Source organism: Nyctereutes procyonoides, unplaced genomic scaffold, assembly GCF_905146905.1.
Source record: "Nyctereutes procyonoides isolate TBG_1078 unplaced genomic scaffold, NYPRO_anot_genome, whole genome shotgun sequence".
Taxonomy (NCBI): domain Eukaryota; kingdom Metazoa; phylum Chordata; class Mammalia; order Carnivora; family Canidae; genus Nyctereutes; species Nyctereutes procyonoides.
In genome coordinates this window covers 20,585,126-20,611,816 of record NW_026575049.1, presented here as the reverse complement: position 1 = coordinate 20,611,816, position 26,691 = coordinate 20,585,126, and the positions used below count along the sequence as shown (strand labels likewise).

At 54.0% G+C, this 26,691-nt stretch overlaps 1 protein-coding gene and 1 non-coding gene across 2 annotated transcripts in view; both read right to left on the bottom strand.

The window, feature by feature from the left end:
* The window catches only part of CELSR1 (cadherin EGF LAG seven-pass G-type receptor 1), a 135,580-nt gene that overhangs the window by 84,249 nt on the left and 24,640 nt on the right, over positions 1 to 26,691 (bottom strand).
* LOC129512286 (small nucleolar RNA SNORD22) lies at positions 15,813 to 15,937 on the bottom strand. Its single transcript, XR_008665018.1, has one exon. It is a non-coding gene; the product is annotated as a small nucleolar RNA SNORD22 (small nucleolar RNA).

The following is a 26,691-nucleotide window of genomic DNA, read 5'->3' as shown; positions in this document are numbered from 1 at the left end:
GCGCCAAACCGCCGAGCCACCCAGGGATCCCCAATACATTTGTATTTTAGATCAGTTCCAGCTTTACGGGAATCCTGGGGGGAACGGTATGGAGTTCCTGCATCCTCAGCACCATGTCTCCCCTATAACCAACGGTATCACGTCACTTCCCCACTTTTGCCTGCTGCCCTTTCCCGGGGCCAGGACCCTCTGCGGGACCCCACAAGACAGTTGTCATGTCTCCTTGGCTCCCCCGAGCTGGGGCACCTTCTCAGACGTCCCTGGACAGTTTGAGGAACGGCTGTCAGGTTCTAGGAATGTGCCGGGTTGCTGACATTAGGTGATTTTTACCTTCCTCTCTCTACTTTCCTGTATCATCTTATTTCCCCTACAAGAGCCTACGCAGCAGGTTTATCATTTCAAAGCCCGTTTTCACCCTGGAAGACACGGACCTTGCCTGGGGCTCTTGCCAGTCAGTGCCGCAGGCATCTCGTCTGTGGCTGTGGACAACAGCTACAAGCCAGCTTTGCAGCACCCCCAAATCAGCTAACACCTTCCCCCCTGCTGGTCCTCCACAGATGAGGACCCTGAAGACCAGAGAGGCTGACCATCAAGCCCAGCTGAGGTCACCAGGCCCAGACTGCCTGGGGTCAAGCCCTGCGGACGGTGGCTGGAGGGCCCAGGGGACTGTGGGCCTGGCCTAGGAGGGTCTGCTGAGCACACAGGGGAGGAGAGGGCAGTTTCTGAACACCTGGGGCCTCGAGGACAGGCAGCTAAGGACAAAGCCGGTGCCAGGAGGGAACAAGGCCACTCGCCGTGGCTCTCTGCCACTCCGCCCCAATGCACCCCTAGTCTCAGGGAGACACCTCCAGTTCCTACTGGCGACGCCCAGCCAGGGCTGATGGGCACCGCCCGCGATGCCAGCTGCGACTGGATCCCCAGGGCGCTGTTTGCTGTCCAGCCGGTTTGAGACAAAGGCCGCCCGCCGGTCCCTCATCCTGCCCCCTCCTGACGCCTCCCAACAGGTAGGGAGGGCCCGCTCGGGGCTCCCACCCAAAGCCAGGGGACTTTGAAGTGGTTTCTAGCAGCATTCCTCCCTCCGTGGGATTTGCTGTTTCCCCGAGGACAGACTGAGGGCAGACAGCAGGTGTGTTGTTTTGATCCGCTACCTGGAGGGCGTCTGGCTTCTCTCAGGACCACAAGAGCCAAACCTAGAACCTGCATATCGGGACGCAGGCTCACATCATGGGAGCAGGGGGACGTGCGTGACCGGGGACAGCGGGGCCAATGCCAGTGTCGGGCCCAGTGGGCACTCGACCAGCGAAGATGCTGCACCGCTGCCCCGTCCATGGAGGGGCCCTTGGGTGTCGCCCCCGGGCCCGCTGGCTGGAAGGAGCCCTCTCCCGTGGAAACGCTCGGTTACTGCCGGGGTGGAGTAACCAAATATTGCGAAAGGAGCCTCGCCCGAGGCTCACAGCCATGGTAAGGCACCCCGGGCTTCGCCGGGGCCACACCGAGAGGTTCCCCGGGAAACATCCGTCGTGCCTGCCCTTCACTTTATGTCCAGGGCAGACTGCGCAACGTGGAGGAAACTCTGCTGGACGGGGGTCTAGGAGTCTGGCCGCGCTGAACCCCTGGCTGGGGGTCACCCGGCCTGAAACGGGCGGTGCTAGGACCAGGAGAGACGGACGATGCAGGGGCGCCCGCTCCCAGGCAGGCCTCACGGCCTCCGCCACCAAGGCCCGTGGCACCCCACCCAGCTGCCCCAACCCCAAGCGCTCCAGACACTGTGGACATCTGCTGGGGACAGGTCACACCCAGTCCAGCTCGCTCGGGGAAGCCACACAAAGGTTTCTGGATTCTTCCTCTGGTGAGAACCAGGAACGCGGGAAGCAGCTGGGCTTGGCGTTTAGTGTTCTGTGGCTGCCAGGCCGGCCCGAGGCCTCCCTCGGTCAGCAGGGCCAGCAGGAAGCCAGTCCAGCCTCACTCTTCTCTGCTGGACCCTGGCACTAGCCACCCTTGGGTCCCATCCCAGGAAAACCCACAGAGTCCCCTGAGGCAAAGATTAAAGTCCAAAATGGATCTGAAAGAGCTAGTTAGCTCCTACGTGTTCTCAAACGACACCCTCCAGCAAGACAACGTGGTCCCTGCACCTGCCCAGGGACAGCCCCACAGTCTCCGGGCCTGGACACGTCAAGGAGCGGCCATCAGCCCAAGACAGCCATGGGCACTAAAGATGAGGTTTCTAACAAATACAGCAGCACAACCGGCCTGGTGGCCGCGGAGCCCAGGCGCCTGCGCCCACCCTGCCACTGCGCCCACGCTGCTGCCCACAAGTGGCCAACCACCATCCCACCCACTTGGGCGGGGCAGGAGCCAGTCTGGATCATCCCAGGCTCTGTGCCATCCACCACCCAGCTGGACAGACCCCTCCTCGAGCTCCTCGCCAGTACCCTGGCCGGTCAGAGTGGCGGGTGACCCTGGCCTCCCCGCAGGTGGGTGGGTGTGCTTGTGAGCAAGTGCACACGTGTGCCGCTCCTCCTTCTATGCTCCTGTCCTGAGCTGGGGTTCTGCACACACACGCCTGCGAGTATTGCTTTGAGAATGCTCCCTTAGCTTCATTTAATACTGGACGTTTCTGTGTCCCCAACACATTGCACCGGCCTCACGTCTGGCCCTCGACCCTTGGGCTCACCAGACGTGCCTCCGAAATTCTGACTGTCCCTGGGCACCACGGACGACCAAGTTTAAGGCTCCCCAAGTCCCGAGCCCTGCAGTACCCCCGGAATGGGAAGGCCAGAGCCGCCGCCCAGGGCGGTGGGGGACTGCAATCTGGGCCTGGCTCTGGGAGCATCATGCTTTTCAGTTCGGGGGGAAACATCCTCTGATGGCCGAGCCCACGCTGTCCCCGCCGCCTCCTGGGAAGCTCAAAAGAAGCAAGAGCCAAGGCTGCATCTGGGCAGCAGATGCAGACCCTGGTGGCAGCTCCAAGGCACAGGCGGACAGGACACTTCGTGTTGTCAATCTTACCAAGGCCATGTGTGGCAGGCAAAACAGTGCCCTCCACCCCAGAGGGGAGGGTCCTAGAGCCTGGAACCTGCCAGAATGCTAGGCGTGGGGAAGGGTTAAAGTTGCTGATGAGCTGACCTTAACATAGGGGGAGCAGCCCCGATTCTGCAGGTGGTCCCCCCACATCATCACCAGGGCCCTCCCAAGTAGAGAGGGAGGTGGGAGAGAGAGTGAGCTGCGGACAGAGTGGGACCAGAAAGATGCCCGGCTGGCTTGAAGAGGAAGGAGCCTCCAGCCCAGCAACACAGGTGCTCGCAGGTCCCCGAAGGCCTCGACAAGGAGCCCAGCCCTGCCACAGCTCGGTTCTACCCCAGGGAGGCCGGCATAGGACCTCCATCCTTCCAACTGCAAGGGAATAAATGTGGGCTTGTCTCAAGCCACCAAGTCCGTGGCAATTTGTGGCAGCAGCAGCAGCAGACAATCCCCTCACTCAGTGAGGCGGCTGTAACCTCGATGCCAAGATCAGACAAGGAGAGCACAAGGAAGAATGAACAGGCCCAGTCTCTTGTGAGCACAAATGCAACACCTCTCTGCAAAGGAAAAGGTCAAGTAAATCTAATAATATATGAGACAAGGCGACCTATCAAGACCAAACTGCACTTATCTCAGGAATTTAGCACTAGGGGAAAATGTGTTAACACAACACCACACCTTTTTTAGAAAGCATATTTGCATCTCAGTAAGTAGAGGAAAAGATAACTATGGTTCTATAACCCTTCACAATAAAGGCTCTTGGCAAACACAAGAGAGACCAGTGCTTCCTTAAACCAACAAAGGGTGTCCATAAAGGCCCAACAGCAGGGACGCCTGGGTGGCTTAGGGATTGAGTGTCTGCCTTTGGCTCAGGGCGTGATCATGGGGTCCTGGGATCGAGTCCCACAATGGGACTGAAAAAAGGGAGGGGACGAGTTCTATGAGAGGCAGGACTTGTCTTCATTTACAGCAACCAGAGTATTGGCATAGAGCAAACCAACAGACGCACAGGCAAGAGAGAGCCCAGAACACTCCCGCACACACATGGAAACCTGACACATTGAGTTGGCAACAGGGAGCATGGATCTATTCCATAAGGGGTCCCGAGACCACGGCCTCTCTATATGGAGGACGAGATGAAATTGGATCCCTATCTCACACCGAACACAAAAATAAATTCCAGTGAATTAAAGACTTAAATGTGAAGGCAAACCCAATTTTAGAAGAGATCCTGCAAAATTATGTTTGTGATCTTGAGGTCGGTAAGGATTTTTTTCTTAAGGTTTTATTTATTTATTCATGAGACACACAGAGGGAGAGACAGAGACACAGGCAGAGAGAGAAGCAGGCTCCCTCTGGGGAGCCCGATGTAGGACTCGATCCCAGGACCCTGGATCACACCCTGAGCCAAAGGCAGATGCTCAATGGCTGAGCCACCAGGCATCCCTCCTAAGGATTTCTTAAGATACATAAAACACTAACATAAAAGAAAAATGTTTAATTTTGACATTAACAACAGGTACTTTGCCAAAACTTCGATTTAAAAATTAACAATGAGACAATCCACAGACTGGAACATAGCTGACCCTGAAACAAATAAAAAGATGAGGGATCCCTGGGTGGCGCAGCGGTTTGGAGCCTGCCTTTGGCCCAGGGCGCGATCCTGGATACCCAGGATCGAGTCCCACGTCGGGCTCCCGGTGCATGGAGCCTGCTTCTCCCTCTGCCTGTGTCTCTGCCTCTCTCTCTCTCTCTCTCTCTCTCTCTCTGTGACTATCATAAATAAAAAATTAAAAAAAAAGAAAAGCAGACAAAAACAGAACTTTAAAAAAAAAACACAAATAAAAAGATGCTCAATGTCATTAGTAATCTGAGAAATGCAAACTGAAACCACAAGGAGATGCAATTTTACATTCACCAGACTGGCAAAAATTAAGAAGCCAGGCACCAACAGTTGATGCCAAGGACGAGCAAGGAGAGGAAGGTTTGTCCATTGCTGGTGCAAAGGGGAATTGGTCCAACCACCTTGCAAAACACCGGGAGTTAGCTAAGGGTGGGGAACATTCCCATGCCCGACAGCCAACAATTCCCAATATACTCCAGGGGAAGCCATGCGTCACGTGCCAGGAGATGCACACAAGAATACGTGCACAGCAGGACAGGTGTACTAAGAACCCTATGTTCAGAGGCCCCTAGGGGGGCTTAGCGGTTGAGCATCTGCCTTTGGCTCAGGTCATGATCTCAGGGTCCTGGGATCAAGTCCCTGTATCAGGCTCCCCACAGGGAGCTTGCTTCTCCCTCTGCCTGTGTCTCTGCCTCTATGTGTCTCTCATGAATAAATAAAATATTTTAAAGAAAAAAGAGAACTGTATGTTCATAGGATTGTATGCCATGCAATGGTGCAAGCGACCTGACCACAAGCTGGGGACACCAGAACAGGCGCTAAGGAAAGGCGGGCTGCTGATGAGGAAACACAGGATGGTCCCGTTTATACAAATGCCAGAAATGCCCACAACGGAACGAGACAGGTCCAGAATCCTTTATCTGAAACCCTTGGGATCAGATGGTTCTGGGACCCCAAATCCGGAATATGGTGCACATATGACTGTACACAGCCGCAGAAAGAACCCACAATCAAATACATAACACGTGTCCGTTGTTCTTTATATCAAACACGCATACATTTGTGATCATATTTCCTATATTTGAACTCTTCGAAACAGTACAAATTCTTTAGATGGGGACGGGGTGGCGAGGAGGGTCATGTGCGTAAAAGGAGAGAAGCAGAGGAGTTTCTGGCTCCAATGGGGACACTGTGAGAAGCTCAGGAAGGATGTGAGGTTTTCCCTGTCCTGGGCTTGATGGCTTGAATAAACGGCCGCAGGTACTGTTCCCGACCCCCCCACCGACGGGCGAGACCTGTGTGCCTTTCCCCTCGAGTCCCGAAGGGCTGGGGTCAGCTGCCACCAACACAGGAGGCCAGGGTGCTCTCATGTGACACCTGGGTCACACACCGCTGAAGGGCCCCACGCATCCGCCTGGCACTGACAGTCACTGTTGAGACAGTCTTGCTCTGCCACTCACCTCCGTGACCTTGGGCAGGTTTCTGAACCTCCCCGTGCCTCAGTTTCCTCAGTAAAACCGGGGTGATGGGATCTCCTGCTCCCTAGAGGTCTGCGAGGACTGAGAGAGCCACACACCAGTGGATTCCACATCCCCAGGAACGAGGGACGTGGGGCCCAGAGAGGCTCAGGGGCTGCGCCCGGGGCACCGGGTCCTCCAGTGACAGGGATGCAGGTTGCAATCTTCCTGCCACGGCAGCAGGAGGAGGCCTCGCAGCCTCCACGTGGCTCCCTGTTGTTTTACACGAACACTTTACAGAGAGAAAATAATTATTAACTGCAGAGGCTTAATGAGGAGAGGGAGCTGTAAGGATGTCTAATACCAATAATTTGTACCTATTTAAGTGCAAATGTGCAACAACAAAGGCAAGTGGAACCAATGGCATCAGACACTGCTTCCTTGCTTCCAGGTAAGGACGAGTGAGCACAGAGAGCCCAGAGCAACACAGGAATCAGACCGCCCCGGGCTCCTAAAACCCCCCCAACAACGGGCTCCGACCCGCCCGTGGGCTCCCAGACCCCGGCCCAGTTCCGATGCATTTGTGGGTTCCAGATTCCAGACCTGGCCCAGCTCTGACACGCCTGTGGGAAAGAGCCCCGAGGGCCTTCAATCCAGAGGCCCAGGGGATGGGGAAGAGAACGGGAGGTGCTGGTGGGCCAGCTGAGGTGGTGGGGAGCAGGTCAGGGGACCTGACGTATACACGCCCCCCACCAGCCCCCCACCTGGCTGCTCAGCCCCGGAGGGCACAGGGCCCTCGCCTACAGCCCGGCCTGTGGTAGTAGCTGCCTGCCACAGGCTTAGCCTTCCTTAGGAGACTGCACAGCATCTGACAGAGATAGAAGGGCCACGCTCACACTCTTGGTCTCCAAATGTCTCCGGGCTCAGGGGCCCTGAAGTCCCTTCCAGAATAATTTTACTGAGACCTCTTTGACATGCAAATAGCACTGTGAGGCTATATTAACCCCCTGACCCCCTCAAGTCAGAGGCCAGGGCCAGCCCAGGACTCCCCCGGGGCAGAGGGCAGCTGCCCTCACCCTGGGAAGGCCCTCTCGGCCACTCTCCATGACACCTGCTCCGGCCAGGCACCGGGGTCATGCCCGCAGCGTCCCCGCCCTGTGGGAGAGGCCGGAGTGAATGCTCTCTGCACCTGGGGGACCAAACGGCCACCCTGGCCACCCACCAACAGCAGCAGGTCATCTCTGCTCCCCGGGAACCCTTCCCTGCAGTCGAGTGAAGACCTGACAAATCACTTTCTTCTGCAGAAAAGATCAAATATTGGCCTAGACGTCTATTAATCTGCAACTTACATCACAAGAGCTGAGAACAGAAAAGCAAGGAATTTTTTTTTTTGTCCTGGTTAAATATTTGCTAAGGAAATTCCTATCCTAAATTTGAAGAGTCTGATTTAGCACGACGCTGGCAGGGTAAGCCTCCATGGTTTAGAGGACTGGCCAGGAAGTCTGTGGAGGAAGCACAGGGAAGTTACACCACCCTCCGGGTGCGTGTTCATCTTGCAGCAAATAGAGAAAACGTGCACGTGAGCTACGCCCTTTCTTCTCATCGTCATTCTGTCCTACGTGGGTTTCTTCAGTGGAGTCTTTTAATGACATCTCTTGGGCCCCCTCCCAACATCCAGATGGTAAAATCAGCCCCAGTATTCACATGGCAGGACAAAGCTGCTTCCCACCTCGCGTGTGGTTCTGGCGGGAGAAGAGCCTCCTTCCTCCTATTGGTTCGGTGGGTCCCCCCCGCCCGTGGCCTTTGTAGCCGCCCCCCAACTCCCACCCCCTGAAATTAATGAGCTGGAGGCCCCTCTGCAGGCAGGGGGCGCGGATCCAAGGCCAACTGGCAGCTCCGGTCGGGGGTGGGGGGTGAGGCCGCCAGGAGCGGGGGCAGCGAGGCTCATGATCGGGGGAGCCGCGGGGGGACACCTCCAGGGAAGCCCAGGATGACATCTGGCCCACTGACACCTTGCCCTTCATGACGTGCCCGGATCGGAGCGGCTTGCGATTGGGAACAAGCCACGTCTCCAGGATCCAGGACGGGCGGCTCACCGGGCTCCGCGCAGCCCCAGGGAAGGTGCCGGAACCGAGAACGTGGAACCGCCCCTCAGCTGCCCCTTTGCGCGACCGTGGCCCACGGACTCCGCTCCCAGCACGAGTCGGGGAGCAGGTTCTCTCCGGAGTCACGCACACGGCCCGGGCCGCTGGCCCCAGTGTCGCACCTCCACCACCTGTCACCCCATACCCGAAGGCCACCGTTCTCACCTGCGCTCCCCACCCTTGCAGGCCACCTGGCTGGCCACTGAGCACCTACTGTATGCATGGCCACCGTGCCTCCCTCACGCTCCAACACACGCACCACACACTCACACACTCTCACACTACACACTCACACGCACATACTACATATTCCCACCCTACATGCACACGTGTCCACACACTCCACACTCATACTATACACACTCCATACTCAGATACACACACTACACATTACTCACACACATACACATTCACAATACACAGAGCATCCACATCCACACTATGCACTCATACACTGCACACACATCCACACTCATAAACTGCACATGACCCACGCACGCACTACACACTGCATGCTCACACACAGACATGCTCACACACATCCACACACTATGCACTCATACACTGCACAGTCCCACGCAGACATGCTCACACACACACACCACACACATACACTCACAGAACACACACTTCCGAGGTTCTGCGGGAGAATGCTAGCTCCGAGTTTGTTCTGGCGCCTTTAGCGTGGGTCTGAGCAGATGAAGAGATTAGTCTAATATCAGATATCCTGTTATTAAATGATTAAAAGATGACTTACAAGTAACGAAGTGGATTTCCCAGGTATGGCACCCCAAGGGTCCTGAAAAGGGTATATAAGTTCACTCAGGAATTATCACAGGGAACCACATTTACAAACTTATTTATAATTAGAAATTATTTAGTATAATAAATCTTCTTAAAGATTGTAATCTGCAACCTAAACTCAAATTAACTAATTAAAATCGTTATCACTCGTTAATTCAAATATTTGCAGCCGTCTGTGTGCCAGGCCCAGATCTATGGCTGCCAGGAGGAAAACCCCAGTCTTGTCCTCCTTAGCCTGACAGATGGGGCCACAATCAGGGTGTGGAAAGTGCCCTGGGGGAACATTCAGGGTAAGAATGGTGGTGTGGAGGGAGAGGTGTGGGGTGCTGGGGGAGTGAGGGAGGGGTGTGGGGTGCTGGGGAGTGGGGGAGGGGTATGAGGTGCTGGGGGAGGGGAGGAGGAGTGCTGGCAGCGGGAGAGGCCGCCCTGAGCTTCATCTGCAGGAGGACAGGGCCCAGCAGGCGGGGAAGGGCAGCTGGGTGAAGGCTTGTGTCCAGCACAGGCCCCAGGCTGATACCGTCCCTGTAATGTCACTGCACCTGGTGACGACGAGCAGGGACCATGCGTGCTCTCTCCCAGAGGCACTCACAGCAGAGCTACACCATAGGCCCATGCCCTCCCTAGTCAGCCTCGAGGGGGTGGCTGGCAGGGAACCCAAGCATGGCCCCGGAGGCTGAGGCACCAGCTGTGGGGGGACGTGGCTGTAGAGTCCGAGAAGGAGCCCAGCCTTTCCCTCCCCCGAGCCTCTGCCCGTGCCAGTCATCCACAGGGACCAAAGTGTGGCAGATGGAAAACACAGCATGTGGAGCATCCACAGAGGCCCCAGCGAATTGTGTGTGCACGTGTGTGCATGTGCACCTGCCTGCCTGTGTGCATACACACACACGTGTGGACCTGTGGGACCGTGAGGGGACGTAGTGTTAACTGGCCAAGTCCCCAACCCCGCAGGCGGCATCTGAGAAGGGCAAGTGTGCCGATGAGGCTGTGCCTGGCACCAAGGTGGGACTCCGGGGCGGCCCCACACGCCTCACCCAAGACCCAGAAGGAGCAAGGCCTCCCCCAGCCCCACAGCAGACAGGCTTCCAGGAACAGCGCTGGCTGCTGAAGACAGGAGACTGCTCCTGCGCGCTTCAGTGGCACTTTCCAGCATGTGACACCCGGGGTCACGGTGGCAGGAAGGGATATATCAGCCCAGATCCCTGGAAGTGCCCCCACCCCACAGCAGGGCCAGGCCACTTCCCTGCCAGGTGGACACTGACCTAACATGGCCAGTGAGTTGGGTTCTTCTAGAGTAAGTGTTTTAAGTTTGCAACTGTCTCCGGGCTGCCTGAGTGCAGAATTGTTACCCAAGTCGCTGCTTTTCCCAATTCCTCAACTTCACACCAAAAGTGCCCGCCAGTGATTATCTCAGGGTCCCCTTCCCGGCCCCACTGTGGGGGTGGGAGGTGTGCCTTCTGACGTAGGACTTCTAACTATTAACCCGAGGCCCCGGTTCCCCCCACTCCTGATCTTGGGGCAGAGCAAGATGCCATGTATCACCACTGCCGGGAAGGCTGTCCTGATGGCAGGTCGGGCCTGAGCTCCAGGCACCGCGGCCTCTGCAGGTACGGAGTGGCCGTCACGGCCTTTCTAATTACAGGAGCAGCCACTGCTCAGCTTCTGAGGTCCCCTTGCTGCCTCAGCCCCCTAAGTTCGGATGCTCCCCAGCCCAGGCCTCCGCAAGCCTGGGGTTCTCTCTCACAAGCCCCTGAGAACAGCTTTCGGGCCTGCTCAGCATGACAGCAGGCCCTTCCCTCCCCTGGCAGGCTCAGCCTCCCACCCTGCAGGGCTGAGCTGGCCACATAAGACAGAGAACCGCCCCTCAGACGTGCAGGGCTCCCTGGGTCCACGCGGCACATGCCCTCAGACTCACAGGGGCCCCCACACGAGTTCATGGGTGATGAGACAGGAGCTGAGAAGAGATCTCCCATGCCAGGGGCCCCGGGAGCTTTGAGCCAAACGGGGCTCCAGAAACAGCGGCTTCACATGGTGCCAGCTGCAGCCTGCAGATGTTGGGGCCTGGGATTCACTTTTAAACAACAGAAGAATCCACACCCATGTCCTGCAGGCCCTGCCTCTGGTCACTGTCAGGTCCAGTTTCCTGTCTCATCACCGTCCCCATTGACAACCCCATCCACGCAGACGACCAGCCCAGCTCGACCCGGCTCCGAGCGCCATCCGAGTCCTTCGGGGGTCCTGTCGGGCAGCTTCCATTTCTCTTGTTTTATAGACCAGGCCCCAGAAGGTCAGCAGGTTAAATGGCTCACCCAAGGTCACTTGGCTCGTTAATGACGCGCCAAAATGCAAACCCACATCCAAGCAGGGGCCCCAGCGAGTGCTGCCCACCAAACCCACATGCAGGGAGTTTGTGCCTCTGGCAAGTCTGACACAGCTGAGTCAAGACACGCTCCTGGCACACGAAGGGGCTCTGCCGAAATCCACCCTCCGTGGATTCTCCACCTCAGCACCATGCACGTTTGGATTGGATCATTCTTTGCTGCACGGGACTGTCCTCTGCATCGAAGGATGCTGAGCAGCATCCCTCGCCTCTGCCCATGAGATGCCAGAAGTGCATACACACACACACACACACACACACACACACACACACTCACACACACACACACCCCACCATACTGTGACAGCCAAAATGTCTCCTGGCATCACCAACTGTCTTGTGGGGTGGGGGGGAGCAAAACTGCTCCCATTTGAGGAATAATGAAGAAACCCAACCAGAAAGTTTTCTTTAAAGATGTTTTTCTTGGGACGCCTGCGTGGCTCAGCAGTTGAACGCCTGCCTTCAGCTAAGGGCATGATCCCGGAGTCCCAGGATCAAGTCCCGCGTGGGGTTCCCTGCATGGAGCCTGCTTCTCCCTCTGCCTGTATCTCTGCCTCTCTCTCTCTGTGTTTCTCATGAATAAATAAATAAAATCTTTTTTAAAAGAAGAGATGTTTTTGTAAAATTGAAAAAGGAGAAAAAATATAGTTACCGTATTTTCAATAAAATATTTGCAAGTGGGGCACCTGGGTGGCTCAGTGGTTGAGCATCTGCTTCAGCTCAGGTTGTGACCCCGGGGTCCTGGGATCAAGTCCCACTTTGGGCTCCCTGCATGGAGCCTGCTTCTCTCTCTGCCTGTGTCTCAGCCTCTCTCTCTGGGTCTCTCATGAATAAATAAATTTTTTTTAAATCTTAAAAAAGAAATATTTGCAAGCAAGTCAGGTAAGGCCGAGTGATAGTGTACATATGTTGTGACACTGCACTAAACAACTCAGGAGGCAGAAGGGAGGAAGGAATGGTGGGGCCGCTGCAACCCGTGATGGCCAAAGCCAATGTCCACTCCAGGACGCTCCCCAGGCTCCAGGTGATCCTGGGGTGCATGCACCCCCTATTCCACCCCATCATTCCACGAATGATGCTGACCTGCATGCCAGGTGCCTCCAGAGACCTCCACACTCACAGGCTAGCCCCATTTCAAAACAGAAGTTCTTCCCATTATAAAATTCTGCATTGAAACATGTCGGCTCTGTCATGTATATAAGCAAGCAACAAGGAGCTTAAGTAATTTCACTCAAAAACACAGTCCTGTTGTAATTCCCCACAGTCTTCCAGGCCTAACTCCAGCCACGGGTGAAAATTACCTCTTTCCTTCTCTCTTCCCTACAGCTGACCCCTTGGTTTTCAAAACCAACAGCCTGTATTGTTCTTACATTGATGTATTTTCTTCTGCATTAGTAACGGGCTCTCGGTAACAGGAGGAAGGATTAAAAGGCAGGCAGAGTGAATATGGAAAATATTTAAATTTTCTCTGGGGGAAAGTAAAGTATATAAGGGAACAGACTGAACCAAATCGTTGCAGCCAGTCAGGCGTGCTGGGCAGCATGGCCACACAGAAGCCCGTCCCTCTGTGTACCCACTCTCACGACCACTGGGGACTGATTCCTCTACCACCTGTTCAGGGGCAGAGTGGTAAGCTGGGCAGGGGTGATCTTCTGACATCTGGGTGCCCAGGTGCCTGGGATAGCCATGCACAACCACCGTGTGGGCCCCTTGCCTGCAGGTGTGGGAACTGCTGGTCCCTCCCACCCTGGGCTCCTCTGGCAGAGCTGCACTGAGCCTAATACCTACATTTGCATGTGGAAACCTATATCTACCCCACAGCCGCCCTCGCGAGTTACATCCTAAGGGGACTCTTCCATCTTCCAGCAGCATCTTGGTTATGAAGGAGAAGAGTGGTGCCCATTTCCAGAGCTGCCTCCTTAGGAGAGGGCACATGCAGGATGGGCGGAAGGGGTCTCAGAAACAAGACCCCTCCTGAGATACTCCATGCTGGAGGAGATTGGTTTTATAATTCCACAAAGTCAGTGCCTTGGGAACTCTGCTACAAAAGATGGGACCTATTTCCATAGACAGAAACACATAGGGTGTGTCTAAGATATGGCAACATACAGCTTCACCTCTGTGTCCCCTTGACCTGTATACAGTTACAGGGCCTCACAAATCTCTTCTTGCTGTATTAGAAGAAAAGACCTCACTCAGGTAGAAAAAGAGTGCAGGCTCCAGCACAATTTCATTGGCTAATAGGCTATCAATATTTGCAACTTAGCACATATACTGCATTCCCAAAAGCAGTGCTTCCTGCACAAAGCCCCCATTTGCAACAGGTTGTATAACTCTGCAGCCCAGACCACATTTCCCATGCAAACAACATAATTAATGATGACACCTACAAGCTAAGCTACATGGCATATTCTGAAAGAAGGGGTGAGGGGCAACAGTGTACAGAAAACTTACACGTCTCTGGCTCACCCACAGAAGGTCCAGGCATTGAGGAACATGCCTGACCAGTCACCATGCCGGGTCTGGCAACTGTTAACTACACATGGTGCCAGGAGCCAATCTCTACTAAAGGGTGGTGACCCCAGATCATTAGCACACCTGGCACCTGCCAGGACCCAACATAAATCTCTCTAAAAAAGAAGACAACAACATCATAAGCTTCATATCATTTCTACAAACAATTATGAAAACACAATGTCCAGCACATAAAAATAACCAGGCATACAAAGAGATAAGACAAGTTGAGCAAAAATCAGCAGGCGCCAAGACCACAAGGAACAGACCCATAAAAGAATGAGGGATTACCTAAAAAATAAAATCTTAAAATAAAAAAAGAATAGATTATACCTAGTTGTTGAGAAAGTAAATTGGAAGACAGGTCAAAAGAGAATATTCAGAATGAATGAAATTCAGAAAAAAAAGGCAGGTGTAGACTATCCTCATGGAGTGTAATTCAGCTCTGATTTATTCATTTATTCCTTGTTACTTGACCAGCTGTACTTTTTAAATTTTTTTTTAAGTAGGCTCCATGCCCAACATTAGGTTTGAACTCAAAACTCTGAGATCAAGAGTCTAGCATGCCCTCACAGTTGAGCCAGCCAGGCACTCCAATCCATTGTGCTTTTAAACATGTGGAGTCTGTTTTCTGGGCTCTCTACTCAACTCTGCTGGCTTATCTGACCATCCTTGGCCACTGACAGACCCTCTTACCTACAGTGACTTTCTAATAAGCCTTGGCATCCAGCAGACCTGGTCCCCCCACCTTGTTTTCTTCAAGATTGCCTTGGCTCTTCTCACCCAATGTTATTTACACATAAAAATCATGTGTGGCCATGCTGCCCAGCACGCCTGACTGGCTGCAACGATTTGGTTCAGTCTGTTCCCTTATATACTTTCTTATGATTTGCATATTCTTTTGGGTTTTCCTTGTATGTAACCATATCATCTGTGTATAATAACAGTGTTATCGTTTATAATAAAGCAGTGTTGTTTGTTTATATCGGGTTTTTTTTTCTTGTATTACTGCATTGGCTAAGACTTCTAATACAATATTGCAATATACCTGGCATCTAAAACAAACTTTGGCAAACAGAAGAAACTAAATAAATATTGACTGAGAAAATGAATGACCTAAATTTTCACAAGCTGTCAGAACTGAGCTAGCCAATCACCAACAACTAGCAACAGCACGTCTCTCTGCTCAAGAGCTCACTATTGGACTTCATGCCAGGAGGTCCTAACCCTGCTTGTGAACAAACAGGGTCTGCATGGGGTCTGAGAGGGTAAAGACCACCTGACCAGGAAATAAAATGGAAAAAAAAGTGGGGGAGGAAGAGATAAAAGAGCTGAAAGATAGAAACAAAAGCTACATTATGTGGAGTCAACACAACAGCTCTCCAAGAGAAATAGATTGATAAATTATTTTAATTAATAAAAAAGCTTGAGGGACGTCTGGGTCCCTCAGCAGTTGAGCATCTGACTTTGGCTCAGAGCATGATCCCGGGGTCCTGGGATCAAGTCCCACATGGGGTTCCCCACAGGGAGCCTACTTCTCCCTCTGCCTGTGTCTCTGTCTCTTTCTCTGTGTCTCCTGTGAATAAGTAAATAAAATCTTAAAAAAGAGAGAGAGAGAGAGCTTGAGAAGGTGGTTGGATGCAAAATCACAAAACAAAAATTCATTACTTTTCAACACCCAGCAAAAGCCAGTCAGAAAATGCAACTGAAAACAAGGGAGTCCTTAACTGCAACAGCAGCAAATCGTATAAAATCCCTAGCAATGAGCCTGAAATGAAATATGTATGTGGAAAACATGATTGGTTTTTTTTTTTTTTTTTGACTTCACCAAATGATTTATTCCCTTTTTCCATATTTAGAAATCTCTTATGATCCCTCAGACAGTTCCTTCTGGAGCAAATGTCCTTCCTTCCCCCAGCCAGCCCCAGTGGGTTCACCTTTACAGGCTCTGGGACTAGGACAGGAGGTAAGACATGTGACTGTTTCTTCACTGGGAACATGATTGGTTTTAACTACAACAAAAGATATTAAGGAATGAAGAAATGCACCATGTTCCTAAAAAGAAAAACACTGTAAAGAAACCGCTCCGAAGTATATTAGTTTCCTAGAAGTGCTATCACAAATTACCACAAATTTGTGGCATCACAGGATGGAAGATTACTCTCTCACAGCCAGGGAGGCCAGAAGTCTGAAATCAAGGTGCTGGCTTGGCAGGGCTGGCTCCTTCTGGACCCTCCGAAGGAGAATCTGCTCCCTGTCTCTTCCAGCCTTGGCGGTAGCCAGCAGTCCTTGGGTTCCTTGGGTTCCTTGGCTTGGCATTGCACCACCCAATCTCTGCCTCTACCCTCCGGGGTCCTTCTTCTCTCTGGGCCCCCTCTCTTCCTCTTCTCAGCACTTGTCATTGGATTTAGGGCCCGCTCTACGTCAAGAAAATCTCATCTCGAAATCTTTAGCTAACCTGTACCTGCACAGACCCTTTTCCGAGTAGGGCCACATCCACGGGTTCTAAGGTACATGTATCTTTCCAGAGAACCGCTATGCAATCCACTGCACAAAATAATCCACAAACACAATGTCATTCTCACCAAAATTCCCAGGGGAAGGGGTACCTAGCTGGCTCAGTCTGTTGAGTGTCCAACTCTTCGTTTCAGCTCAGGTCATGATCTCTAGCTCCTGAGATCGAGCCCCACTCGGGCCTCTGCGCTCAGAGGAGAGTCTGCTTGAGATTCTCTCTCCCTCTGCACCTCTCCTTGCTTTCTTTCTCTTAAATAAATAAATATATCTTTAAAAAAATTCCCAGATTTTTTTAATTCAATAGAATTAAAATTATATTACTTATAAAGTAAGTATTAAGCTCACACAGAAGAGAAAATCCATAAGCATGGCCAAGAAAATTATGGAAAAAAAACAACTGGCTTTTGGAACATGCTATAATGTACCTGTAATTCAGACAGTGTGGGTGGTGTGGGGCAGGAACGGCTACACGGGACACTGTGGTGGCACAATGTTGTTTGTGATAAAGGGAGGGGCATGGAGTCTTCAAATAAAAGTGCTGAGACAGTTGGGAAAACCAATGTTCGCCCCACACCCTCTCACCCACAACAGAGCCAGGCATGGCAGGGAGATAAGGCTGGAAAACACTGAACTAAAACACAGGCCACTTCTGTGGCTCTGGGGTGGGGATGCTCAACCCCAACCAGAAACCACCTAGAAAAGGACCAGGAACTGGCCACAGAAGTAACACTGATGGTCGACAAACACTGGGGGAAAAGCTCCCCTTCAAAGGAACCCGAGAAAGGTAAAAAGTGAACAATGGGCTATTTTCCAGCCAGCAGACGGGCAAACATCTCAGTGACAATGTCAAGCCTGGGGAATTCACGCACTAACACGCCTCTGCAGCAAGGATGTCAACCGGCGACAGGTGTTTCGAAGACAAGTTGGTGATCTGATCAAAATGTGAACGCCCCATGCGCTCCTTTGCAGCTAATCCACTTGGCCGTGTCTATTTTCGGGAAGCCGTGGTATAGACACGCAAAGACAGCGGTCTCAGAGATACTCTCACGACTTTGTTACAACAGTGAGAATGGGGACCCCCCCTCCCCCAAACACAAGCACAGGGTGCTCCTTCCGCTGGAATTTTTTTTTTAAGTTTTTCTTCATTTATTCACAAGAGACCCAGAGAGAGGCAGAGACCCAGGCAGAGAGAGAAGCAGGCCCCCTGCGAGGAGCCCGACGCGGGACTCGATTCCAGGACCTCGGGGTCACGCCCGCCACCACGGAGTCCCCCAGGCGCCCTGCACTGGAACTTCTAAGCTGGCAAGTCCACCCCCCTGCGCTCACCCGCCTCCTCTGTTTCGGCCTCTCAGGCCCCCTGGGCGACAGGTGCCCCGACTCAAGCCCCTTCTAGAGCAGAGCCCCCTCCCTCTCCTCCGGGGGCCACCCCACCACCCCCCAGGCCCACAGCGCGGCTCTAACAGGAACACCAGGCTCCCGGCCCCTGGGGGACGCACACAAGGAAAGTTCTTGGATCACAGCAGCAGAACCCGGGTGCAGGGTTTCATCTCCGGCTGGAGGTGCCCTTTTATACGGAGTGGGGCCCCTCCCCCGGGGCCGGGGTCACATTCACCATGGCGGTAACCACGGGAACGGTTGATGAGTAACCCGGGGGACAATGACAGCGGTGGCTCAGCGCCTATTCAGATGGCTGGGCGGGCTGAATGGGAGCCCAGCACAAAGGCCACTGGCAAAGTGATGAAGTGACGCGGGCTCGGCTTCCAAAGGGGGTGGGTGTAAATGACGCCATAACTTGTCACAAAAGAACAGAGGCCCCGGGCGGCCCACACCTGTGCTTCTAAATCTTTAAGGGGAATTTGCAACAATGACTCTGCGGGCGCTCCGGCACTCTTTTCTGGAAGCTGTACTTTAGAAGGATGCCCTGGTCTGTGTTCCAGGCGACAGGAGTGGAGGCATGCCAGTGTGCCGTGCCCCTGACAAGCCCCCGGCCTGGTGTCCGAGACACTGGGAGCTGGCCCAGGAAGCAGGGGTGCCCAGGGCGCCAGCAACCCCCACTTGTTACACGGGGCGAGGTGGCCCTGTGTGCACGGAGGGCCAACCACCACCAGGCGTTCTCAGGCCACACACCTAACACCAGTGTTAAGACTCCCTACAACGGTAGAACTGAAATGTCATTTTATTACTTTTAAGATACTTTTTTGAGATCCCTGGGTGGCGCAGCGGTTTGGCGCCTGCCTTTGGCCCAGGGCGCGATCCTGGAGACCTGGGATCGAATCCCACGTTGGGCTTCCGGTGCAAGGAGCCTGCTTCTCTCTCTGCCTGTGTCTCTGCCTCTCTCTCTCTCTCCCTGTGTGACTATCATAAATTAAAAAAAATAAAATAAAATAAAAATAAAAAAATCCTTTCTGGCATAATCGCAAGCTTCCTTGACTTGAAGAGAAGATACAGACAGATCATATGGTCATCATCATCCGGGGAAGTACCAGCGGAGGCACCCAAAGCCAGAGGGATTCATGACCCGCCTCTATTCTGAGGGAGCAGGGCAAGTTCCTTACATTTTCTAACACTATGCAGAAAAGCACCACATAGGGAACAGGGTATTTTATTGGGCAACACGCTCTAGAAATCACTAGTGACAAGGGTGACTCTCCCAGAGCCCTGATGGCATGGGAAAGTGGCCAATCCTTTGCTAGGAGCTTTGCAATCACCTGTGACATAAGAACCATGGTCCCTGCTGTCACACAAGACAATCAAGGTTCTGAGAGGTTATGTGATAAACCCGAGGGCACCGGGTAAGTGACATCAAACCCCATGACCCATCCCCACATTCCCACAATCTCCCACCTCTCTCTGACTTTTGCCCTCTTAACTTTAAATACTCGACAACCCGAGGCCAAGTCAGGAAGGAGATGTCTTTTACAGGAGGCATGCTCCGTCGGAGGGGTGACTTTCAAATACCTCACGTGGAGCGTGAGCTGTGCAGGCATGCACACCGTGAGCAGTTAGGTACCTTTCTCAGAGCCCCCTTGGCACCCTACATCCCAGGGCACTTGGTTATTAGCATCTGAAGGACTCTCACTGGACCTGCCACTCCGGAGGCAACTGCAGGACACTTGGGGACATGGCTGTCCCCAAGAGGCTCTTTCCTGGTGACATAAGTGGCTCTGGATGTACCAGCTCTACTAACACACGGCAGCCTCTGGCCCTCGCCAGAGGGACAGGACCTCACCCCTGGGAATGGAGCTCTGCACCCAAGAATCCCCCCTGCCTGTGTTCTGGTGGTATTTAATCAGTCGTCAGGGGTTTCCCGCTGCCAGGAGGTCAGCCAGACCCTGTGCTAGAAGATTCAGCATCTGTTTCCAGCGGCCCTTTCAGGCCAGACACCACTGGGCAGCTAGAGGACACTTAGCTGCAGACCAGGAACTGCGGCCAGGCTCTGTCTTCTTCTTGTGGCTCTCTGGGTGGGGAGGCAGGCAGGGGCTCCCCTTTGCTCCCATCACCCCATGACGGTGGGATCATCTGTGGAGATAACCTAACGGGTGATAACCTAACGGGTGATAACCTAACGGGTGAACTTGACCAACGGCAGGTCGACTTGGGTCAGCTCCCAATAAGGAGCAGCCAAGGGACCAGAGGCTAGGCGAGGTGCTAATGGCTGGACATCTCTATCACTCCTTCATCTAATCCACAAGCAACCCTACGAGGTCAGCTGTTTTAAAAAACAGAAATGGGCCCAAAGAGGTTGAGCATGTTGTCCCAGGCCACCCAGGAGCCACCAAAGAAAAGGCTGGATTTACAACAAAACCATTAGGACCCACATGGTGGGGTTGTGAAAGGATGCCATCGACTACGAGAAAAATACAAAATTGCAAAAAGATATTTGCAACATGTTAAAAAACATAAGGATGTATTTTAATTACAGAGTAACTGTAAATCAATACATATTCCTGTATTTGTAAAGAAGAGTTTACATCAATAAAAGAAAAACAATCTAACTCGAAAGTCAATTGCCAATTCTCAGAAGGATTAGGGATGACAGATGAACGTGAAACACGGCTCCTTTGCCCTAAAGAAAGACACAAATCAAGAAAAGAAGACATTTGTTTTTTGCCTGTAGGATCAGAAAAGATGAGAAATTTCTCTTCGCAGTGACAGTATAAACACCGAGGGTTTTCAAACATCGCTCATTCGGGTATAAATCAGTACAAACTTCCCAAAGGCACTGCGACCAAGGTTATCAGAACACAGTGAGCAGAATTTTGGCACCAATAATTGTATCTTGAGAAATTTGTTATTCAGAATAGCCTCAAAGTGAAACACACACACTCTCTCTCTCTAAATGTTTGCTGCAACACCCTTTGAGAAAATGGGAACCTGGATATACCCACATGTTGGCCAGTGTCACAAGGATTGAGAAGAGCAAGGTGGAGCTTCCGGGGCTGGAATGGAAAGTCCATGCGACACATTTACAAAGGATGCTGCACTCGGGGTGCGTGGGAAATGCAGAAATGCTACACAGGTTTATATCCAGAGAAGAACATATGGAGGGTATGCAGAAAGTCCTAGTTTTCTACTCTACTTTTTTTTTTTTTTAAGATTTTATCTATTTAGGGACGCCTGGGGGGCTCAGCGGTTGAGTATCTGCCTTTGGCTCAGGGTGTGATCCTGGGGTCCTGGGATCGAGTCCCACATCAGGCTCCCTGCACGGAGCCTGCTTCTCCCTATGCCTGTGTCTCTGCCTCTCTCCCCGAATAAATAAATGCAATCTTTAAAAAAAAAAAGATTGTCTTTATTTGAAAGAGAATGAGTGGGATGCCTGGGTGGCTCAGTGGTTAAGCATCTGCCTTCCGGCTCAGGGCGTGATGCTGGAGTCTTGGGGATCGAGTCCCACATCCCATGGATGGAGTCTGCTTCTCCCTCTGCCTGGGTCTCTGTTTTTCCCTCTCTCTCTGTGTGTGTGTGTCTCTCATGAATAAATAAATAAAATCTTTAAAAAAAAAAAGAAAGAAAAAGAAAGTAAGAAAGAAGAAAGAAAGAAAGAAAGAGAAAGAAAGAAAGAAAGAAAGAAAGAAAGAAAGAAAGAAAGAAAGAAAGAAAGAAAGAAAGAGAGAATGAGCAGTTAAGCATCTGCCTTCCGGCTCAGGGCATGATGCTGGAGTCCTGGGGATCGAGTCCCACATCCCATGGATGGAGTCTGCTTCTCCCTCTGCCTGGGTCTCTGTTTTTCCCTCTCTCTCTGTGTGTGTGTGTCTCTCATGAATAAATAAATAAAATCTTTAAAAAAAAAAAAGAAAGAAAAGAAAGAAAGGAAGGAAGGAAGGAAGGAAGGAAGGAAGGAAGGAAGGAAGGAAGGAAGAGAGAGAATGAGTGAGAGAACGAGTGGGGGAGGGGTGGAGGGAGAAGAAGGCCCCCCTGCTGAGCAGGGAGCCTGATGCTGGGAGCCTGATACTGGACTCATTCCCAGGACCCCAGGATCATGACCTGAGCCAAAGGCAGACGCTTTACCAACTGAGCCACCCAGGCACCCAATTACTCTGCATCTCTGATCATTTAATTTTTACAAGGTTGTTTTACTTTTTTTTTGATTAGGAGGATTTTTAGGTATTTTTTTTTAAGATTTTATTTATTTATTCATGAGAATACACAGAGAGGAGAGAGAGAAGCAGAGACACAGGCAGAGGGAGAAGCAGGCTCCATGCAGGGAGCCCGATGTGGGACTTGGTCCTGGGACTCAGGATCATGCCCTGGGCCGAAGGCAGGCACCAAACTGCTGAGCCACCGGGGCTGCCCGATTTTTAGGTATTTTTAAAAAATAAAATAAATCTCAGGACACCTGGGTGGCTCAGTGGTTGAGCATCTGCCTTTGGCTCAGGGTGTGATCCTGAGGCCTGGGATCAAGTCCCACATTGGACTTCCTACATGGAGCCTGCTTCTTCTGCCTGTGTCTCTGCTTCCCTCTATCATGAATACATAAAATCTTTAAAAAATTAAAATAAAATAAAATAAATCTTTCACATCCTTCCTCCCTACCCAAAAGACATGGCTGAGTGCTGGTTCTGGAAAGACCAGTAAAGCTTCCACCAGGGGCAGCGCCTCTGAGCATCCCTGAGCACCTGGCACCTAGAAGAGCAGTTGTCCCGACAGCCTCCCACCCTCAGACTCCAGGCAGGAAGCCCGTCCTTCCTCCTCAGAATGTCTTTGCTCCGCTCCATCCCCCACACCCCAGCTCTATGCTTTCCTTCACAGATCTGAGACCAGCAAGGAGCCTGCTAGCCAGGCACCAGTGAAGCCCTTCTGTCTCCCACCCCACCCAGGTCCCAGCGAGACCAGAGAGGTGTCCTGCCTCCTGGAATGCTCACTCTCTTCCAAGACCACTTCGGTGGGGGGGGGGGGGGGGGTGGATGTTCCTAGAACCACTTGTGGGCGCAGCTTCCAGTGAAGCACAGCAGCCCAGCCAAGCTGACAGCACACGGACAGGCCAGAATCAGGAGCTGTGTTCTGACCTTCCAATCTCTGTGCCACCGTCCACATGTGGACAGATGCCACCATCTTTTGCAAGATGTTCAGGAACAGGATCTTGCAAGAGATGCACCGTGCACCATTTGGATGCACCACGGGTGTGAGTACAGCTTCTAAGCACTGGAAACGGAATCCAATGCCAATGGAGACCTCAGGGAAGTGGCTGGGGACCCCAGAATGGCCTGCCAGTGGGCCTCTGACCAGCCCCCTAGGACCCACTGCAGCCCAAGGGGACACCAGGAGTCGCCTCCCCTTAGGTGGACCAACTGGCACTCTGGGGTGGAGAGGGGTCCCCATGCTGACAGCGCCACCCGATGCTGCCGCCAGCCCTGCTCACTCACCAGCCTCCTGAGTGGCCCCCACTCGCATAGGCTGGGTCCCCCAAGTCCCCCCACATCCTGCAGGGGGGTATAGACCCTCACCAGGCCATTCACTGCACCTCAGTCCAAAAGGCCTGTCCCGACCCTTCTCCCCACTTATCGCCCACCACTCAGGCCTCAGGGGCTGCATTCTGGGCCCTCCCTGCCCCCAAACAGACTGGCTGTGCTCCCCCCGGCACCCCACCCTCCCCTGAAGTGCTGCACCAAGGGCCATGAAGGGGCGTGAGACGTGCTCCACTCTCCGCCAGTCCTTAGGACAGAACACAGCTTGGCACACAGTAGGTGCTCAATAGATGTGCTGGTTGACCCAATGGAGAAATGAACGGGCCCACCTCCCAGTACCTTCCTTCCACCTCAACACACTGTCTTGCACTGTGTCCATCTGTCTACCTGTCCCCTGGCCGTGGGCTCCTCGAAATGCCCATGCTGGGGGACTCGCCCCCGTGGCCCTGATGCCCAGGCGGTGCTCAGCGTATAGTGAGTGTCCAGGCAGACTCCTGGCCCGCGGGTCCTCCACAACCACCAGCACCCCAGGGATGGGCGCCCCTTGTGGGGCTGATGGGACACGCCCTAGAGCCTTTGGCACTTCACTCACGTTGCATCCAATTCTGGGTGCCCACCAGCCATGCCCCGGATGACCAGCAGCCCTCCTGGCCACCACGGTGGGCCCTGCAATGTGCCAGCACGGTGCTGGGGACACAGAGCCTGTATGACCAGGCCCCGGCCCAGGTGGGCAGCCAGGGGAGTCTCCCAGCCTCAGGACGAGGCCCCTGGGAAGCCTCCTCTGGAAAGCACAGCTCCTAACTCCCGGGGCCCGAGGTCCTGCCATCCCGTCCACTTCCTCGGCGGCCTTCCCCTTGGCCAGAACCCTGCTGCATGCGGCCCACCCTCAGCTCCCCCGCAGGAAGGGAAAGGGAGCTCGGGGCAGTGCCCCCCCGTCTTCTCTGCCCCGACACCCACAGTGCCCCACGGGCACTGCGGAGACAACAGCCCTGACACGGAAACCCGCTTGGCCCCCGACTGGAGCCCCTTCCACCCTACTGTCGCCCAAATGTCACCTCGCAGCTCTGGCCGCAGTGCGAGCTGACCTTGGGAGCTGACTGGCCTCTTGGATGGAAGCTTCTGGCAGGCGGGCCAGATGCACCCGCTGAGGCTCACAAGTACCCGTGCATGCGGCGATGGGCAGCGGGCACCCGTAGGGTCAGACTAGGGGGCTCCACATTCTCTGCCACATTGTCACCTGCTGGTGTCACCGCCCCCGCCGCCCCCCCCCCTCCACACCCCTCCCGGAAGAGCCTTGTCCTGTGGCATTTCTCACATGCACAGGCCCCTCTCCCCCAAAGGACATCGCTTACTTGCCAAATTCCGCGTATCCCCGACACCCCTCACTGTGGGTCCCCTTCCTGCGCAGCTGCCCGCCGCGTCTCTCCCGCCTGCCCCGACTCCAGGGCTACTTTCCCTCCAGGACCCACGCGAGCCTCATTTGGGCTGAAATTTAGAAACATCTGATCCTAGGACCGAGGATGTTCAACGACGTAGAAACAGCACACGCCCCGCGGGTGATGCCGGGAAGCCCCTACAGCGCGTGAGTGTGCCCTGGAAGCTGAGCCGTCCCTGCGTCAGGGCCCCGGGACACAGAGGCGGCCACGGGGCAGGCCTGCTGGGTGTCAGCCATCTGTGCGGTCCCAACTGCCACCCCTGCCGCACGGGCTGCAGAGAGCACAGAGGCAGCCTCTGCATCCCTGGAAGGCTCCAGAACACAGGGGCTCTCCCGGTTTCATTTGCTGTCACTCTTGCCACCGCAACCTCTGTCCAGGCAGGACAGCACAGCGTCCAGCCATCTATGCTGCTCCATTTTAAAGGCATCGTTCTGGGGCGTCTGGGTGGCTCAGCAGTTGAGCATCTGCCTTCGGTCCAGGGCGTGATCCCGGGGTCCTGGGATCAAGTCCCACATCGGGGTCCCCGCAGGGAACCTGCTTCTCCCTCTGCCTCTGTCTCTGCCTCTCTCTGTGTCTCATAAATAAATAAATAAATAAATAAATAAATAAATAAATAAATAAATCTTTAAAAAAATAAAATAAAGCCATCATTCTAACATGAAACAGCTCCCAGGCACCCTGTCCCTGCGGCTGGCAACCCCCTCCAGCCCTGGGCAGTCAGCAGTGTCCCCTATCCCTGCAGCACAGGAGGAGGGGCTGGAGGCCAGTGCATGAGGATGCAGCACAGCTGTCAGTCGGAGCACAGCCAGGCTGTCTGCCGTCACAGGGAGGAGTCGAGGGCACAGTGGGGAGGACCTGCAGGACCCACATACCCATGAAGTCTGCACAGTGGTGCTCATCACACCCCTTTACTGACAAGGGGCTCAGAGAGGGTGAGAGGCACCCCAAGTCATACAGCCGGAGGGGCCAGGCTGAGCCAGTGTCTCCACTGGAAGCCGGGACCCAGGGCTGTACCTCTCTTTGGTGCCTTAGCCCCCCTGCACTGTCAGAATGCAACCGGTCCCAGGCCAAATGCACCAGGCCACACATACCGTGACCCCCGAAGGCTTCCTGGGGGCCCCCCAGGGCTGGAGGCACTTCCAGGCACAGAGGAGTCACCGGTCAACCTGACAGACCTGGAGCTGACCCTCTGGACTTGACTGCTTGAGGGCAGGCGTCTCGGCAGTGGGGGGAAAGGGGGGATGGCAGGGAACACGTGGCGGTGTCTGGAGACATTTTTGGCTGTCAGGACTCAGGGGGTAGCTGCTGGTACAGAGTGGGTGGGGGCCAGCGATGCTGCTCCATATCCTCCCAGCTCAGGCCCCCCACCCCAGAGGCCACCCCAGCCTCAAATCAGCATCCAGTGGGGTCCAGTGGGGAAGGCCTGCCTGGGGACGGACAGAAGCAAGTGGGGGAGTCAGACAAGGAGAGGCTCTCTGTGGCTCCTGGGGAGGGGCCGGCCTCAGGGAGGGCCACCTGAGGGTGCTGACGGGGGGCTTGTCCTGGGACCTGCACACAGCAGGCTTCAGAGTACGTGGCCCATCCAAGGAAGTATGAAGAACCCCAGAGCCCTCCCCTCACCCATTCAGCCCCAACGTCCGTCTTGGGGCACAGGTGAGCAAGCTGGAGCTTCTTGCCTCCTCCAGGAAGGCCTCTCTTCGCATGCAACACCCAGGTCAGGGAGGAGAGGGAGCCCCTAGCTGTGGGACTGCAGCAGGAGAGGGAGTGTGTTCTTTCCAGGGTGGCTGGGGACGGGACAGGAGCTGGCTGGCTATGGAACCGGTGGGCCGGGGTGGCCCTGAACCCTCTGTGGCCAGCACGCAGGGACGGGCCTCTGGGCAGCTGGCCTCGGAGTCAAC